Genomic DNA, 13,208 nt, shown 5'->3' with positions numbered 1-13,208 from the left:
GTTGGACTATAGGATAGCGCATTCGTTTGAGATGGTTGTGTTGAGCTGGACAAAATTTGTGGCAGCTGCAAACTTCTATTGCGGAATCGTTAGAGGATACTATAATTCGACAACGATGAAGATTATCGATATCCTTAGAACCTGAAGAAGTATCTAGAATCGGATGACAAGTCAATTGAAGAGTCCAAGTAGAAGATATGTATTGAGACCTTGGCAATACCTTCTCTTTCTATAACTTCTTTTGTCATCTCTAAAAAAGAGGTATCTGTTAGAGGATATATTCCCTGACACTCATTAATCATTTTATGCCAGAATCTTGTTTTCTGGCTTTCATTCTTCTCCAGAAATATCAGCTTTGAAATCTTTTCAATTTCACTCATTTGATTTTGAATTCTTTTGATATTTTTTATTCTGACTAAGATGAACAACCCTAACTATAGGGGACACAAGGTATACCTGTCTGTGTGATAGGAGTTGGATGCGACACCATCACTTGTGTGTGTTGTGACTACAAGAAGGTTAACAACCTTTAGTAGTGTCTTAATTTGGACATGCAATACCAAGTTCATTTGATCATATTGATCTCTCAGTTATTCTTTCATTTCAACAATACTCTCTCAAATTCAGATTTTGGTAACCGCAATCGTGGGACATCCGTTATGATATGAAATTCTTTTTTCTTTGAAATTCCATGATTTTATCATCTCAAATATTCGAAGGTATGCCAATCAAGTTGGGCTGAGTTATCTTTGTCAAGTCAAAGTAAGGCTATGTGATGGGATTACTAACAACAGCAGTGAATTGCAATGCGATTAGAATATTAGTGGTATACAACGAAGTCAGTCTGTTTCTTTATTTCTCTCTCTATTTAACTCTATCTCTCTCTCTTTCTTTTTCTTTATCTTTCTTTCTATTATTCTTTCTCGTATTCAGTAAAAGAACTTCTATTGAGGAATTGGTCAAAGAGTATGTGGATGGAACAATGGTGCAGAGTGGAGCTTCCGTGATAATTGTGTGGCATAAAGAATTTCATTGTTATTTGAAATTTTAAGAAAAGTTATGTATGCAAGATTGGGAAGTTGGTAACAAAACCCTTAGTGCTTTCTTCTGCTGATTCCGAGGACGGAAACCTTATAAGGGGGGTAGATTGTAATATCCCATATTTTCAGATATTATTATTATTATTTGGAATTATTTATGTGAATTTTAGTGAATTATCTCGTAATTGGAATTGATGTTTGGATGTTTATATGTGATATTATTAGAGTATTTTAATTTGTAATATGTCCAGAGTAAAGTATAGATAATTATTGTATTTTTCTGATAATTTTTGGGTTGTTATATGATTTTATAATGATTTATAAATTTAATAATTATTTTCTGAGTAATTATAAAACTGTTTTATAAAACTGGGATTCGTCCAACCTCAACCATTTATACGTTTTTACAACCCGAAACTCTTCGGAAAACTCCTTCCTAACCTAATTTGGATATTTCAGACATATTCCGTGTTTTAACTTTTTCAATCCGGGTTACGGTTTGACCCATACGCGTCCTGGCGTACAATTTTCGATACAATAATCATTTCGGTAGATCAATAAAACCCGTACTCTCGAGAGACGAGATATTTTTTTACATTATTTTCGTATAAAGTGTTTTATAAGAAGCCCAATTTTGATAATTATCCAAATCCGGTATTAAATTGTATCATTTTATAGTTATTTAGCGGCTAAGTAATCTATTTTCGGATCGTTTTACAGTTACTTAGCGACTAAGCAACTAATTTATCAATCCAATATGATCCAACGCGTACTAATATTGCATAAGCATAAATAGCTTTTTATTTATTAATAACTAGTATTAAAACAATCAGATTTCATTTTACTTTTCAGAAAAATCATAAAATCCTCTAATAATTGTTTTTCATGTTCTTGGGAATCAATCTGGAATTTGAAGATGATTCTGGTTTCAGATTTTGACGCTCAAGTAGCCGTTTTGAAGCCCTCAATCTCCTATTTCCTATTCTATCATCAAAATCATCAGAGGATTGGTAATTTGTAAAATCGATTTTTAAGGGTTTATATTCGAGAATTAGGGCCTTTTGATTGGGTGATTTTTGACTTGTTTTGATGCCATAAATATACTCCTTGACTCATTTGCAGTCGATTCATATGTTTATATGTTTGTTTTGTATTCGATTTTGTTAAACCCGAATTTGGGGGTTTGAACTCGAATTTTTAAGATAATTTTCTGACTTAATTGGATATATTTTGATGTTGTAGACTGTTGTGTTGAATTGTTAATGGAATAGGCTTTAAATTTGTGTATAAAGCATCGAGTTTGGTATAGGAATGAACGAAATCGAACTTGGCCGGAGTTCTTGTCTGAAGCTTGCCGGATAATTGTGTTTGACCGGATTTTTTTTATGTGAAATGGTGTTTGATTGTTGTGGTTATTAGTGTTATTGAGTTTCTGGATTGCAAAGGAGTTTGTAGGTGCAAAAACCGGGGTGAAACGGGTAGTTTATGGGATGAGAATGAACTTCGCCCGGAGTTTGAAGTCCGCCGGCCGGTTTCTTGGTTTTCCAGATTCCGGCGGCTGTTCTTCAATTTCCGGGGAAGCTCCACCCACAACCCCCGCCCTTCAATCCTGTTCTGTTCGACTGATTTTCCAGAAAAAAATTTATGTCTTTTCTTTTAAAAATTTAATTCAAAATTCATTCGATTTTTTTTCTTTTCTAAAAATTAATTCTTTTGATTTCAAAAATCATTTAAATATTATTTTATATTCTAAAAAATTTATTTACTTAATTGTTTTAAATTCCAAAAAGTATTTCTTTTATTATTTTTAAAAATCTATATTTGTTTTAATTATTTATAGTTTATTTTAATTAATTATTTATAGGTTTAATAAATTGGTTAATTCATTTAATCAATTAATTTTATTTATAAATAGTTAAATAAAACGTGAATTATTTATAATTAATTCAAATAATTCCTAAAAGTTGTTTTTAAGCTTTTAAAAAAATTATATTTTGGTATTTAAAAATCAACTAATATTATTATTAATTGATTTATTTTATTTATTTCTTATTTTATTCATAATAAATAAACTGTTCGTCCGTTTAATACGAAACGAACGCGTATAGACTCAGAAAAATATTCCGCTTTGATTAAAAATATTTTCGAGACCCAAATCCTTATGTTTCAAAAGGTCGCTTGTTTTACGAATCATTTTGAGTCGATTATTGATTGATAAATCATATTTTGACCCAATTTCAATTTTTAAACGTACCGAGTCAAATATTTTGACGAGACGAGTCCTTTGTGATATGAATTATGTGAGACGTGTTTATGTGCTATGTGAATTACGTGTGTATATGAGTCAGAATTCTTATGTTTGACTGTTATAATTATGTGTGGGCTATCGTATGGGTAGACGATAGGATTTTAACGCGCGGTTCGTCGAGTAATTATCGTTTAGACGATTAAAATGTTATTTTTTAATTATAGATACAAGTCTTTCAAGAAGATCAGGACCAGATGGAATGAATGAAGACTAGAGTTGAATAGCATGGAATATTGGGTTGCAGCACTGCATGAGCAGCAGATCAGAGATTTAGCGAAGTAAAAGATGGTGATATTTTGAGACAGAATGTCAGAATAGATGCGTTTTTGCGAGTGTGACTAACTGCTAAAAACCCAAAGGCAAGTATCCCTATCATCACTTATTGTTCAAGTGATATTTATTTTGAATCTTATCATGCAAGTATTGATTTCCCTATTTTCAGTTCAGAATAGATAAATGTTTTACATATCGCTGAATTAAATGTTTCCGTTTATGCAAGTACTTATCTGCTATTCTATGTTCAGAATAGTCAAGTATTTTACTTATCCAACTATCAGATTTATAAATGTTTTGGGTTTTGAAAAATATGACATTGTTTTGGGTTTTCTGCCCAAGTAAATGGGCTAATAAAATTTAAAAGGGTGTCGTGTATTATGACCCCTTTCAATAAAATGTTTTTAAGATTGGATGGTTGCGTAAGAGGCCGTGGCGGCGGTCCAGCGTGAGCTATGTGTTATACGGGATATAACACCTTGCTAGGCCGATATGTGCCTTGGATACCCCTTTGTTTAGTTGGATATGCTTCGGCATACCAGTGTTGCTCTGCGGCTGATCACCGGCAGCAACACACCGTCGTTCGAGGATTCCAATCTAAATTATTATATTGCTTTTGATAATCTTATAAGGAACGATTTATCAAGTGTTTTTGTTTTGAATAAAAGGTGAAATACAGTTTTGATTTAGTTTATGATTGATGTGGATATTTAGATTGTTGTTAAATATCAAAGGTGGTATTAGTATAGATGATTGATGTTGACTTCAGTATGGGATGTTGTGAGCATTAAAGTTCATATTGATATCTAATTTGATATGACAACAAAATGAGTATTAATATCAAGAGTTCGGTTTTGAATAAAATTTATGATTCCATCCATAATCATTGTTTCATATTATTGTTGTTTACGATATTTCCGTAAATACTGTTTTGCGAGTTTTATTCTCATGAAGATTCAAAGTATTGCTGAAGCATTTCGCTCAAAAATATCAAAAGAATTTTTAATAAATTTAAGGAACCAATTCTAGGATTCCTTAACTAAAATTTTATGATTCAGCAATTATGATTTTAAAATGTTCTGTACTATTGCAAATGTCAATTTTTATATCAAAAATCCTTATATATGCTATAATGAACTTGCTGAGCATTTGTTTCGCTCATACTTGCCTGTTTTCAAATTTAACCTCCAGTGAGGATTAGCTTGCGCTGTTTAGCTGCATACTTCAAGAAAGCAAAGAAGAAGCTTTTGGAAGATGGTTGGTCCAGGGTTTGCGGAACTAGAGTAAGTTCTATTATATAAAGTTGTGTTTATATATGTATTAGTTATGTATTAAATCGTTGGTCTAGTATACTTCTTTTCGAAGTTATACTAGTGGGTTAAGTTGTGAGTTTGTAAAGTATTGAAAGGATTTTTAAAAGAAAGCGAAAAATCTATTTGTGGAATTTGGATTTCTTGTTTCTAGAACTGTAACCTTAAAAGATCTTGGATTAGTTTGGGGTCATAGATGCTAAATATCTTTCGCTGGCATTTATATATTGATTAAACAGGTTATTTTGGATCGAGGTTTCTTAGTGACGACCAAATTCTCTGACCCCGGATTTGGGGGCGTTACAGGTTGGTATAAGAGCTGAGGTTATAGTAAACTAGAAACGAGACTGTGTAGGAGTGTGTATGTCTATGTGAGGATGCTTGAGCTCATATCGAGTTCCCGTTGGACTATTGGATATAGTACCAACGAGTAAGTAAAGATAGGCGCATTCGTTTGAGATGGTTGTGTTGAGCTGGACAAAATGTTAAGTCCTTGAATACTAATCGACAATAAAATGCTTCTAATCGACAATAAAATGCTTCTAATCGACAATAAAAATAAAAAATAAAAGAAGAAAATGCTACTAATCGACAGTTAAAAAAACTTGCCAATTTTCATAAATTCAAATCTCATTTTTCCTGCTAAGCAACAGTAATAAGAAAAAAACAGTTCTGCCAATCGATAGGAATAAATGAGCTTATATTTTCTACCAATCAATAACAGAAAATTAGGTTATTTTCTATTTGTCGATTTTAAGAAAATTGATGAAGTATATATCGATTTCCAGAATTTAAGGTTGTCGATTTTCATAAAATAAACTGTCGATTTTCAGAAACTGCTTCGTCGATTTTCATAAAAATTGAATTGTCAATTTCTAAAAATTAACTAGTTGATTTTTTACACACACACACATTTTAGTTCAAGTACATTATTTGAAATATGGAATAATTTAACAATTCACTGAATTAATTAACTCACAATTTTTATCAGAAAATTATAACAATTATCATTTAATTGATAATATCAAAAATTTTCTGTGATTTAAATTGTGCTTCTATTTTATTTACGCATGATTTAATTATTGACAACTAAATCAATTTCAATTAAATTGAGAATATTTGTGTGCTTAAATTTTATCAATTATATTAAAGCACACAAATGGTTGATATACGAGAATTGAATAATGGTAAATACATTCACAAGTCCTAATAATATTGACAATAATTAACAAGTGAATTTATTCGAAACAAGTTGCAGTTCTTGATTTCTAATTAGATGAATTAGAAAGATTTAACATCCCAAGTTCACTAACCAACTTAGAGAAAGTGGATTCATCAAGTGATTTTGTGAAGCTGTCTGCAATTTGATGCACTGTGGGTACAAAATGTAATTCCACATTTTGTAACATTCTCTCTGATAAAATGAAACCTGATATCAATGTGCTTGGATCTCGAGTGTTGAACCGGGTTGTTGAAGATTGCTATGCCACTAGTGTTATCGCAGAATATTGGAATTTTTGACATCAACAACCTATAATTCCGGAGTTGGTTCCTCATCCACAAGATTTGAGCACAACAGCTTCCAGCAGCTACGTATTCAGCTTCAGCAGTTGATGTGGATACCGAGTGCTGCTTCTTACTATGCCATAAAATCAATCTTCTTCCAGGAAACTAGCAGCTTCCCGAAGTACTTTTCCGATCAATCTTACAACCTGCAAAATTTGAATCTGTATAACCAACTAGGTTAAAATCTGTACCTTTAGCGTACCAACACCAAGATTTGGAGTTCCCTTAAGATACCTAAAATCCGTTTTACAGCTATAAGATGAGACTCTTTAGGGTTAGCTTTAAACCTATCACATAAGAATGTTACAAACATAATATATGTCTACTTGCAGTGAGATATAATAATGAGTTGATCATTCCTCTAGAGCTTGTGATGTCAACCTTTTAACCATTTTTGTCCTGATCAAGCTTAGTGGTTGTTGGAATTGGAGTCTTTTCCGGAGTTGATCTTCCAGATTATACTTCTTTAGAAGTTCTCTTATGTATTTGGATTGAAAAATGAATATACTGTAACACCCCCAAATCCGGGGTCAGGGATTCGGGTTGTCACGAGTTCCATTTCCCTTATCAATACTTAATCTTAACAGTCAACCAACTACTGAGTACTGTGACCCCACAATATACACACATACACCACAAGTTATAGTCTTAGAGATGAATACCAAAAATAACACAAGTCATTTTATTCCACAATTATAAGTCATTACACCTCAAAAGGGTTTCTGAATAAATTTACATATTCTTTGCCATTATTACAATTCATAATATACATAAGTCTGGTACATCAATAGTTGAAAACCTAGCCTATTGGTAGTTCCTACCTCAGCTACGGCGGCATCAACGCCTACAAGAAACTGCGGAACGTTTCCTACCCGCTCGCGAATTGGGAGCTTGATCCTGTTCATTTTGTCTATCTGTTGTTGTGTGATGAAAGAAGAAAGCAAGGGTGAGCAACAAGCCCACCGAAATAATATGCATAATAATTAACAATATATGAGCATTCTCATAGTACTCAAGAAAGTCTTGGTTAAGAAGAAATGAACCAAGTTGATATCTTAACGCGACCAAGTCGCAAAATATTCAGTATATATGTATATATATATACTTTTCAAAATCTTGGAAGTCCTCTTCCATGCATAATATACACAGAGTTCCAGTTTATAACTGTATAAAAATATCGTTGCAAGGTGATCTCATATATCTAACCATGTCTCAACATTTTTGTGAAAATCTTTGTCATGCATAAGATAATCATTAACCAGATATAAGTTGAAAAGATGAAGTTACAAGATACTCCAATATACTTATATATTTTCCGAATACTACTTGAACTACCACCGTTCAAGTTATAATTAGTTTCAAAAGTTCATCACACTGATGAGACTACAAGATAAGACTTGAATAGATTCAATCATTGAAATATCATTATAAATAATGAAGTTACGAGATACTTCATTAAGTCCTGATATATATATACACACCTATATATATACATTTTATACACTCCTTGAAAACCTCTGTTATGAAAATTATAAACAGAGTTGTAATATCCAATGAATTTGGAAAGGAGAAAACCTTGGCATAAACCTGATATCTTGCTGATCAGGCAAAGATACCAATAAGTAACCTTTTCTACTAGTAGATGGACGAATTCCCTACTGGTCATCACCCTGGCCGCAATAGGACCTTATGTTGGACTGCCACTCAGCCACTTACGCATTTGATGGACTCCCACTGAGCCACTTACACTTTCATGGACGCCCACTGAACCCATGTTGCTTATGCCGACTCAAATAGATGAACTTACTTCCCGAACGATGGGCAAGTAATCAAGATGTTTTTCAAAACAGCAACCTCGTTGCGAATGTAAAATACACCACTGAGCCAGATCCCTCAGGTTTTGAGCGAGTATTTAAATCCCCTTCGAAAGGAAGATCTTAAATATATAAATGAGTTTTGGGATCCGCTCTAACTTTTAAAAATCATTTTGAAGACTCGAAAACATTTTTAAGAATGTTTGGAGTAATGCTGATTTAATGAAATAAATCAGTCCCGATATATTAGAAAATATCTGAATATTATTATTTAAATAATATTCCCATAAGGATAATCTCTATATAAATAATTTGAAGTAGAAGTTTTACAACTCATACTTGAAATGAATATTAAATAACCAAAGATATACTTATACGAAAGTACTATCTTTATTTGAATAATCGAAAATAAGTTTGATTATCGAAACATTATTCTTTAATAAAATAAAGAATATTATTTAATAAATAAGTGGAGTCATAAGTCCTCAATGAATATTCAAAATAATATTCATTAAATAAAATAAACGGAGTCATAAGTCCTCGAATGAATATTCAACTAATATTCATTAAATAAAATAAACCACTAATATTCATTAAATAAAATAAACCGAGTCATAAGTCCTCGAATGAATATTCAAACTAATATTCATTAAATAAATAAGCGGAGTCATAAGTCCTCGAATGAATATTCAGAATAATATTCATTAAATAAAATAAAGCTATCGAATAAACCTTATTCGATTAATAGTTTTGAAACTATATCAATATATATATATATATATAATATACTCGGGAACATCGACTCCCGGTTTTAGAAAATGTTCACCTTTGGGTCCCCTATCCTAAGGGTATACACAACTACTGCTTATCTCTAGCATAAGTATTATGCAACTTATAAGCATTGAAATCAACAGATAGATAACCAGATTATGAAACAGACATGCATATATATACTATCTCAGCATGCTTCAATATATCGCAAAATTTGCTAATTAACCAACATGCATCTATCACAAGATAATGCATATACATATATACATCACCACAACAGTATAACGGATAGAAAACTTGCATGAGTGCTCCCGGATAGACTTAAGCTTAGAGTGGGTCCGATAACCTATGAACAACAACATAAGTTGGAATTAAATCCCGGTCGCTTAAGAAACTAGACTTTAACCAATTGAACCCTAACGTTCGCTTATGGTCACTCATAAGCTTAACGAATCACCTAAGTCGTTCGAGTACCCTCGGCTCCACCATTTTTAATAAATTAACCATTAAGAATTTTAAAGCGATTCTTTCGCGAGTACCTTACCAACTGCCTAATCCACTTAACATAATTGTTTCATACCCCAATTAGTCATTTAAAGTCCTTAACCAAGGTTTCAAAGTAAGGCCAGGGGTAATGGTTCGGTCGCGAAACGCCGTTACTTAAAACGGTCGTTTCTCCTAATCCATACATCGGATTCAAACGAACCACATATCAAAACGAAGCTCGTAACATGAACTATCTAATCATGGCAATGGTCAAAACCTAACAGTGAGTTCACGGGTCCTAATGTTAAGAACAAAAACAGTCTAGGGTAATCAGACATTACGACGGCTATGTTTACGCGATTACCAATTTCGTACAACTCCAATTCAATTCAGAAACAACCCACAATCATCACCATTCCACCATCATTCAACCACAATACAATATCATTCAACCATAACTCAATATCTCAACTTATTCATCTAAACCAAGTCAAAAATGTGGCCAAGAACTTTAAATCCAACAAGTATCACTCCTAACTCCAAAATCAACAATACCACTTACTAAACAAAGCTCTAAACATGATTACACACCCATTACACTAACCCATCATCTAAACATTAGGAAATCCAAACAACAAAACTTAAGACTAAGATCATGAAGAGTTATACCTTCCTTGAAGCTTTTAATCCATGAAAGATCCTTGGAATGCCCATGGAAGCCTTAATCTAACCTCCTACAAGCTTGATCTTTCAAAAAAATCATGAACACAAAAATTAATTTCAAGAAAGTACGATTCACCATCTTCTTGAATGATTTATAGGAAATGGTAGGAAAAGATTTTGAAGCTAAGATTCCTAGGAAGTATGTAACTTAACTAGGAGAAGCTAGGATAATTACCTTGTAAATTAGCAAGTGGAGGAGCTTGGACTTCCCTTTTTCTAAGTAAGGAGCCGAGAGCTTCATGAAGAAAAGAGAGGAAATGAATTTTTTTGCTTGCTTGGTGTATTTGTGTGGTGTTTTGTTAGCTTGGTTAGTTTAGAATTTACCATGGTAAATAATGCTTGGCTACAATTCAACCAACAAAACAATCTCACTTGTCATGCTTATGTCACCTTTCTTATATCATCCATTTGCCACATGTCTTTGTCTTGTGGTTTGATGATGTCACAATCCTTGGCTTCTTGTACAAGCTCGTCTCTTGGTCGCTTATTTGTTTTACGGTTCGCTTAACTTTCGTTCGCGTTTATCGTTCGAGGGATCATATCCGGGATCTTATTACTTGGGCTTCCCCTAAACCTTTCTCAATATTTTATATTCCATTTATGATCCTCTCTTAAAATCCTTGAATTTAAATCCTTTTTATCATGTTTCCTTATACTCAATTCTTTCTGTATCTGGTAGATTTCCGGGAAAAATCAAAGTGTTCGAATTTGGATTATGACGATCTTTACATACACTTATATATCATATAGAGTACTAATAAGATCTCAAAATAACAATAAAAGAACTCCTACATAGTGTGGTATGAAAAGTTTTCTTATTCAGCATAATCAGCAAAATCAGTATTTATAAGGGTTTCAAAAATTCCAAAAATTGGGGTTATTACAGTCTCCCCCCCCCCTTAAAAGGATTCCGTCCCGGAATCAGATAGAAAATGAATAGGGATACTTTCTTAGCATTGCACTTTCTAACTCTCAAGTAAATTTTCCCACATTGTGGTTCTTCCATCAAACTCTGAATAGTTTGATAACCCTTCTCCTAAGCACTTGTTCCTTTTTCAATCTATAATCCTTCCTGGTTGCTCCATATAGGTTACGTCTGGTTGCATGTCTATGCGCTCATATGCCCCTACTTATCTGGCATCTGAATTACACTTCCTTAACATTGATATGTGAAACACGTTATGACTTGCTACATGTTCGGGGGTAAGGCTAGCTCATATGATAACTTCCCAATACGTCTTAATATATCCAAGGGTCCAACAATTTATGGACTTAGCTTTCCTTTCTTTCCGAACCTCATCAATCCTTTCCAAAGGATACCTATAACATTACTAGGTCCCCTATTTCATACTCTTTGTCCTTTCGAGTCAAATCAGCATACCTCTTATGTCCATCTTGGGTTACTACCAGTCGTCCTCTGATTAGATCTATTATATCCTTGGTCCTTTGGACCACTGCTGGTCTAAGCATCTTGCGCTCTGCAACATCATCATATCATAAGGGAGATCGACATTGTCTTCCCTCAAGGATCTTATAAGGCGACATCTCGATAATGACATATGATCTATTGTCGTGAGAAAACTCAATCCGCGTTAAGTGATCATTCCAAATTCTTTCAAGTCTATTACACAGACTCTCATTATAGCTTTTAGCATTAGAGCTTTTGCTTCTCAATACCCATTCTTTTCCAGTTCGTAATCGCTACTACCTTCCGTTCCTAATATTATACTGGTTATACTTTTGCTCGTTAGCGTTGTATAACCTTTTAATAACCACGTCAACCTTAGTATCACGAATGTGTTTCCATTCCGAATACCACCATAACTTTACTACTCCTTTTTCTAGCTGCTTCTATCTTTGAAAGCTTGATCCATCATATAAAAGTAAAAGAATTTATTGAGAGATCACTATGATCATGAACACTTGTTATATCGCATAGTTAGTACAGAAGGTGGCCAGCCTTTAGTACTTGACAAGCAATTAAACAACATGTGGTATCCTACTAGGCTTCTATCACACAGATAGATAGTTATTCGGCAATACCTGCCCTTCTGGAAGGGTTGTTCTTCTCAGCTTACATGAAATAAAAAGAAGAGAAAAGAACGAACTGAAGAGAATTGTATATATGTAAAAAATATTGCCAAAAAATATCTGGCTTGGAATCTACCTCTGAACTATAGAGGTTTGTCAAAGGAGAACAAAACATATACGTATTTATATCCACATCAAGTATTATAGCATCGTATTTCACATGCCTAAATATTTTTGCCATTCCGTCCATCATTCTATGGACCCATGCTCTTCCTCGAGCTTATACACAATCACCTTTGAAACTCCCTCGACATCGAAAATCGAATCTGGGATCTCATTCTAGACATCATCGTTACTAGAATTCTATGCTTGCATCGCAACCTTCCTCGTATAGTAATACGACTCTCTATTCCTAAGAAGGAATAAATATTCAATAGGTAGATAATCGACTTAATTAGTCTATTCAATGATAACTTATACATCACCACGATCCGATTAGTGGTACTCAATCTCAACATTCATTACAATACAACTCTCACAGTTGTCATTGTCTCATTATTCATAGACTCATTGGAGCATTATTATGGTCCACCACTGACCTACTGTAGTCATTCTCTTTCCATGAAGTCTTAATAGCTAACCATACGGAGTCCATACATATCGTATCGAATTCTTCTAAGGAGGTAACATGATCACCGTTCATGATTCATGAAGAACACTCCTGATCCTGACGTACATTCATGACATGAAGCAGATAAAAATGCAGAAGAGTTTTGATGAAAGCAACGATAATAGGTTAATACCATTCTAAATCATATGTCTATATTAGGAGACATGAAGCTCAAAGGTTCGTCTAGTCCTTTTTGAAACATGGTCCTGGCTTATC

The sequence above is a fragment of the Apium graveolens genome, chromosome 3 (genome assembly GCF_009905375.1).
Source record: "Apium graveolens cultivar Ventura chromosome 3, ASM990537v1, whole genome shotgun sequence".
In the NCBI taxonomy this organism is placed as follows: domain Eukaryota; kingdom Viridiplantae; phylum Streptophyta; class Magnoliopsida; order Apiales; family Apiaceae; genus Apium; species Apium graveolens.
This window is presented reverse-complemented; position numbering follows the sequence as displayed.